Source organism: Podarcis bocagei (genome assembly GCF_964188305.1).
Source record: "Podarcis bocagei genome assembly, chromosome: 7".
Taxonomy (NCBI): domain Eukaryota; kingdom Metazoa; phylum Chordata; class Lepidosauria; order Squamata; family Lacertidae; genus Podarcis; species Podarcis bocagei.
Genome location: NC_138132.1, coordinates 53,983,816 through 53,990,617, shown reverse-complemented (window position 1 = coordinate 53,990,617; position 6,802 = coordinate 53,983,816). Strand labels below are relative to the sequence as shown.

General features: G+C 41.5%; 1 long non-coding RNA gene across 1 annotated transcript; it reads right to left on the bottom strand.

Annotated features, from left to right (window-relative positions):
* Positions 1-2,248: 2,248 nt before the first annotated feature.
* LOC308590947 lies at positions 2,249-5,878 on the bottom strand. The gene is made up of 3 exons (XR_014009960.1): positions 5,792-5,878; positions 3,310-3,386; positions 2,249-2,416 (listed from the first exon to the last, which is right to left on the bottom strand). It is a non-coding gene; the product is annotated as an uncharacterized lncRNA (long non-coding RNA).
* Positions 5,879-6,802: the final 924 nt, after the last annotated feature.

Here is a 6,802-nt window from a genome sequence, read left to right as displayed (position 1 = left end):
TTTTGATCAAACTTGACATGCCTTGTTAATGGTGTGATCCAACTTAGGGATGTGAAAAACACTCCCAAATCACTCCTATCCACCTTGAAATTAGTAATAACATGTGACTGACAAGAAGTGATTAGGTAGCTGATTAGGGGCAACTGAGACAGATGGGTGGCATATAAATAATAAAATTGTCTAGTGTTTACAACACACACAAGTGTGAGGTAAGTTATATAAAACTGCATCTTTAAAAAGTTGCAAAACTCACATTTGAAAAACAAACCCAAGTCTTATTTTCAACATTCCAAAATCCAGCTTTGCACAAGTCATTATTAATCTTCCAGTTCTTCACTCAAATCTGTGAATGTGGAACCTCCCCCCCCCATTTTTTTATTTAAAGGAAAGTCCCAAATTTTAGTTAAGAACAGAAAAGTTTAATTAGCAAAACCTTCAAAATTTCAGCCATCTGCTTCAGTTTTAATTTGAACTCAGAAATGCTGAATTCAGAGAATTACTTACATTCCAAATGTGCATTGGTTTTGCATTCTGTCATTGATCATATGGTTGTGAGAATCCAAACCAAATGTCTTTACTGGTCTTAACTACCTAGTCCCCCACCTAGGACCCTATTTGCTCAGTGGTTACTAAATAAAACACTACATACCATTTTGGCAATACACTGATCTAATCTGGAGCCAAATTGTGCTGTGCAGAAGCACAGAAAGAGACCCAGGTGTGAATAATTAGTGGATTGCTCAGAACTGAAGTCATTGCTCCTTAAAGCCTGAGCTAAAGGTTCCTAGTAAAGGCTGGAACAAAATGCCTTATATCCTTTCCAAATGTGTGGGATTATTGTGGTTGTTTTCTTCCAGAGGTATGTTCTGACTAAGCAGGTAGCTACACACAAATGTCCTCTTTAGCCACATGTGTCTCTAGCCCATTGCTACCATTAAGGTTAGGACATTTGGGCAAAAGTCCAGAGCTCCATTCCACAGAACTCCCCCCCCCATGCCATAAGGCTGGCATATCTTATTTTGAAACAAGTGAAGTAAGACTTATTTTCATCTACAGCAGCGTTGGGAAAACTTTTTCAGCTGAACATGGTTCCCCATCTCTGTTCAATGTAGATGCATAGGATCGGACTCTGCACTTGATGGTCTTCCTCTCTTTATATTGGAGATGGAGAACCTCAGACCTGGAGGCCAAATGCAGCCCTTCAGTCCTCCCTGTCTGGCCTCTGGGACTCTTCCAGGCCACATCCCTCACCAGTCCTGCCTTGCACCATCCATGGTTGCATTTGCCTGGCTGGAGTGAGTCCTTGAATACTGATAATGCTTCTTGATTGCCTGGATGGAGGACAGAAGTGGAGGGAGGGGCGAGGGTGGAAAGTAGCCTACTGTACAAAGGTAAAATTCACATTAGTTGCTCCGCCCACTTTTGCCTCTTGCTCCAGCCACCACTGGCATCTAACCATGAGGATACTACAAAAAACCTCACTTGTGTTCATGGGAGTACAATCCCAGAATAAGCTCCTGCCTTGACATACTCTAAGGCAGGCATGGCCAAACTTGGCCCTCTAGCTCTTTTGGGACTACAACTCCCATCATCCCTGACCACTGATCCTGCTAGCTAGGGTTAATGGGAGTTGTAGTCCCAAAACAGCTGGAGGGCCAAGTTTGGCCATGCCTGCAAGGGCTCATCCACACATTTGCTTGTCCCATGCCTAGAAAGCGTGAGTCCCAGTGCTTTTTAGGCATGGGTCTGAGTGGTTTTGTCTTTGCCTTTGCCTTGCCACTTTCCCTTGGAAACCCTGCTCTTTAGCAATAAATCCGGGGGGGGGGGCTATTCGCTGAAAACCTGATTTCCATTTGCTGCGATTCAGCGCTAAACAATTGGTTTTCGGAGGGGGGGGGAGTGGCAGGACAAATGGAAGTGTGGATGAGCCTTAAGATTTGTTTCTTCATCATCACACATGCATTTGCAAAACTCCTACCCTAATTAAAAGCAATAATTGCTGCATTATATGCAGCTGCTATTTACCTTTCTAGTTTCCATCATTTTAGCCATCTTACTCACAGGTGAAACAAATTTGACTGCATAAAGCAGATGATTGAAACAATTACATGACATTTATAATTCTCAGAGGGATATCAATCTTAGTGTGTTGCAGCAAAAACAACAGAGTCTCATGGCACCCTAAAGACTAACAAATTTATTATAGCATGAGCTTTCATACAGAAGTTATTAACTGTTAAAGTGCACGCAAGGGATGTTGTTGTTTTTTAATAAAAAAGGAAGGTTAAACAGAGATGTCTGTTTTTCATAATTGCACTGTGCTCCCAAGACAGCAGTTCAGCCATCTTGAAAATCAATGTTTTCATGACCTTTGAACTCTCTCTTCCTGTTGAGCGTCTCCGCCACAGGTTGCTCCCTAGGATGAAAACAAAGCAAATATATAACAGTAAAGGGCTGGGGTTAATGTCTTTAACAAGATAATGTTACTTAAGGGAACTGTAAACCAAATCATTCCAAAATTCCAGTTGGTCCTTGAAAATCTAAGGGATATTATGAAACCATATGTGCACTGGCCCAGCCTGAGTTCCTGACAAGCAATTTGATGGGGGTTTTTCCCTAGAAGGCTGCTCTTTTGGAACTGCACAATCAGGTTGACAGCTTCATGGGGAAATTGTTGAAGGTCACCACAGAAATCTGTTTGATGTGACTTCTGTTCTGAGCGAGGGCAGAGGGCACCTCATCATAATTCAGCAAGGTGGCTTTTAAAAGCAATACGGCTTGTCTGAATAGAAAGTTCTAAAGTTTATGCCTCTCAAACAGAAAGTTTCCTGCCCCACAAGCCTGCTGGAGGGTCCCTGCTAAGATAACTCTTCTGAGAAGGTTAAGACGTGGAAAGCAACATAGAACAAGTATGATTGGGAACTTCCCAGAAATGGTGGGGAGGAATATGTCTGATCTGTTGTTTTTTTACAGTGGATAGACCTAATTCAACATTTCAGAATTTGCTTGTGGGTCAGAATGCAAGTCTTAGTCAGATTATGCACCAGCACTTCTGCACAATTTTGTGATGAAGCTTTGGTCCCCAAAAGTGCACACAAAAATATGTAGCTGATGTGCAAAAGAAAATGGAAATGAAATGTGTATTTCAGAGGGAAATGCACTGTAAAATATTGAAGATGTGTATTTTATGGGAAGAGTGCAAGCAAAATGCATACAACTTACATGTGAATTTTTCATGTGGGAAAAGCAACAATGGATTAGAACAGATCTATGTGTTTGCAACAGCAAAACTGACATGGAACCACATACCTGAGCAGATTTTGAGATTTAAAAGGAGGATCCTGGGAGATAAGGGTGGTACCCTTTGGAAAATAAAGAGGTGGATCCTGAAAATAGTTAGAAGGAGAAGGGGACCCACTTTAGGAAACATTGTATGCTAGAGCAGTGCTTCAATTCAGACAGAGACCTTATATGTGAGTCAGAGACTCCATCCCTTTCTGGTTCTCTGCCAGGTGCTGATCTGAGCAGGTGCTTACATGAACTTTCTCCTTCTCCTTTCAAGTAAATTTATATGTGGCTAGTCAGACATTTTGCCTGTAGCTTCAGCACATCATTTCCTCTGCTCCTTTGGCTGTGATGATGTCAAGAGAGGTTAGGGGCCGGAGACTGGCTGAGAACCTGAGCAATCATTTTGGAGCACCCCATTCCTGTGGCTGGAATGTCTGGGTCTGCAGCTTTGTTTTCAGTACAGATGTTTGCTGAGCATCCAGACACTCTATTTTTCCTCCAAGGGAACCCCAGGTTCCAGGTCTGGGTAGGGTTGAACCCAGGGCCTGATGGAGGAATATGCTAGCATTTCTTCATCAAAATTCTCATGAAAATTCAGCAGTATTTTTGTATGCAATTTTCCCTAATATACACATTTCCCCTCATATAATTTGTTTATCCTCTTTTCACTGATATATGCATGTTTATGCACATTTTACCCTAGTACATGCATTGTTGTACACATTGCTTGGCTAGAGAACAGTTTTGCAAAATTTGGAGAAGTGCAAATTTCAAAGGAAGGCTGTATTTGGGGGTCACATAAGTTGAGAAAGTTCAGATTTGGTAGGTTCACCTTTAAATGCAATATGAATAAAATTTCTCCTCTACCCAAATTCAACACTGCCGTTGTCATTTTGTTGGTCTTCCATTTTCACTGCTGTTTGGTTATTGTTTCTATGGTGATTATTTAATGCATTAAGGTTCCCACTGGAACTGGGTGGGAATATTTATTGGAATAGAAATATTCAGATAAATAAGTGAACAAAAGTTTGGAACGGCAGTTTATCCACTGATTATCATAGTAACACCCCTGAAATTTATTCATTTATTTGTGTACTATTTATTTTTGATCATTTGTTGACCACCCAATCAACAAAGCCCTTCAGATGTTTCGCGCAGAGTTAAAAAACATTAAACTGTTAACTCAGTAAAAAGTAAAAAATGAATCCAATTGAACCCAAATTATTCTCTCTTAATTTTTCTAAAATAGCTCATTGTCCATATTATGGTTGTCTAATTTCTATTTTAAAACTGTTTAATTAAATTAAAATTTCATTTTCTCCAGCTAAGATTGCTTTTGCTGTGTTTAAAGTATATGCCTTCAATGTATTAATCGAGTTTTTTTAATGTTGTCAGTCACTTTGAAGACATGCACCAAATAAAATGAATGTGGCTTCTCTGATCCATTGAAAATCTGTGGTATAAGGAGTAAATCTTGGGAGTTAGCTCCATCTGGGTGTTTTAACTATGTCCCTGTCATAGTCAATATTGTTTCGCAACATCTCATTCTTTTGAACGTTAGGTAATTGGGGCCAGTTTAAGTTTTCTAGTTAAATAAAATGTCTTTCCTTTTAATTTCTGGGAGGCCAGGGTCTACCTCATGTCCAGGCCAACTCAGAGTCCTGTCACAGTGGTTATAAATATATCTGACATTACAGATGGAATTAATTGTCTCTCTGATACTAACTGTTATAAGCGAGAGCTGGAAAGGGGGAATTTGCCCTTTAACACAAGCAAGTTCAATGTGGGTATTAATTTAAGTGAACAGATAATTGATTTTGAATTTACACCTCTGTCAAAGTTTGTTTGCTTCATCGCCTAATTATTTGGGACAGAGAAAAATGTTGGCACTTGTTTTAGTCCATGGGCATTTTGAAAAGCCTTAGACCATATGAGGTGGGAAATCTTTTTTCCTTGTTGATACCCTTCTGGGGGCTGCATATCAGAGGTGGGTGGGGGAGCTAGAGGAAGAAGTGGGTGTAGCAAGGTGGGTGGGCTTTTTCTGCATACAAACATATACATGTTAGGAGAAATTCACACACAAAAATGCTGATAGGGACTGATAGGGAAATGGTTGTGGAAATGTGGAGAACTGAAGACTCTAAAAATGAGAAACTGAAAGTAACCAAAACTGACAGATTTGCGCATTCCTACAATGAAGCCAGAAAATCCTGTTTGCACTCATAGCTCAGAGGAAACACTGACTGCAGGAGCCAGAGCATGTTTTTCCCTTTTTGAAAGTCAGGCTAAATTTGCATCTATACATATAAAGTAGCCTTTGGAAATTTATGCTGGGGATCTTTTAGGTACTTAGCAACACCCCTGGCAGGACCCCTTAGGAGATCCAGGCATATGAGGCAGAGTTTGTTTGAGATGAGGTAGCCCTTTACCAATCTACAGTGCTGTCCCAATTCTTTTTGTCACCTGACGGGGAAGGACAAGAAGGCATTCCCATTTCACATACAAAAGCTGAGGAGATTAGTGGTTGAATCCTATTTTGACACTGGTAGGGTCACTTGGTCAGCAGCAGATTTCATGGTCCAGCCCTGAGACCAAGGGGCTGGTCCTGGTGCTGTCACGGGGTCCCCTGATGATGATGCCACAGGGGACGGGCACCAATGATGTCATTAAGCATGAAACATTAAGCATTAACCACAGTCACTGAGAGCTTGTCATTCAAAGAACACAAGGTCTGCCTAGAAATTAAGACAGAAACCTTAGCAAAAGGGGGTGTCCAGCTAAAGTGAGGGGATCATACCTTCCTACCTGCTTAGGAAGCCTAGGCAGGGAATGCACTTTTGCCCACCTGAAGATTCAAGCCCTCTCCCTGCCACCAACTGGGGTGGGGAGAGGCAGGAAAATCTAGAGACTTCAGGTCAGCCCTGGGATTCTAGCAACCCTAGACACTGAGGATTCGGACACTGTCCTCCTGAGAGTAGCAGGCAAGCTGAGATGGCACAGGGCACACCATTCCTTCCCTCCCACCATCTGCTGCTTGAGGCAGCCACCTCACTCTGGCTAATGATAGGGCTGGCCTTGCCTATCCAGGTCACAAACTATGCCTATCCATTTACAAGCAAGCATTTGTTTCTAATCGGCTGCACGCACATAATATCCTCAAGGCCTCCAGGTCTGGCCCAAGACATTTTGGCTCTGATGGAGGAATCTCTCAATAGGACTCTGCTGCTCCCCCCAGTAGCTTTCTGTTTTGGCTCTGCTATTGTGGCCTTGGTTTTGCTTACGTGGAAAAGAAAGATTTATGATTTGGTTGAACTAGTGGATTTGTTTTAGATTTCATTTCTGTTGTTTTTGGTCATCAGCCACCTTGAATTTCTTCTGGGGGAGGGATGGAATGGGAAGGGTCTGATGCTTGGATTAAAAAAAATCAATAAAATAAATAGGGTGGTATCCAACATTAGTCATTGAATCCACTGAAATTAATGGGCATGACTAATTTAGGTTCATTAATTTCAAT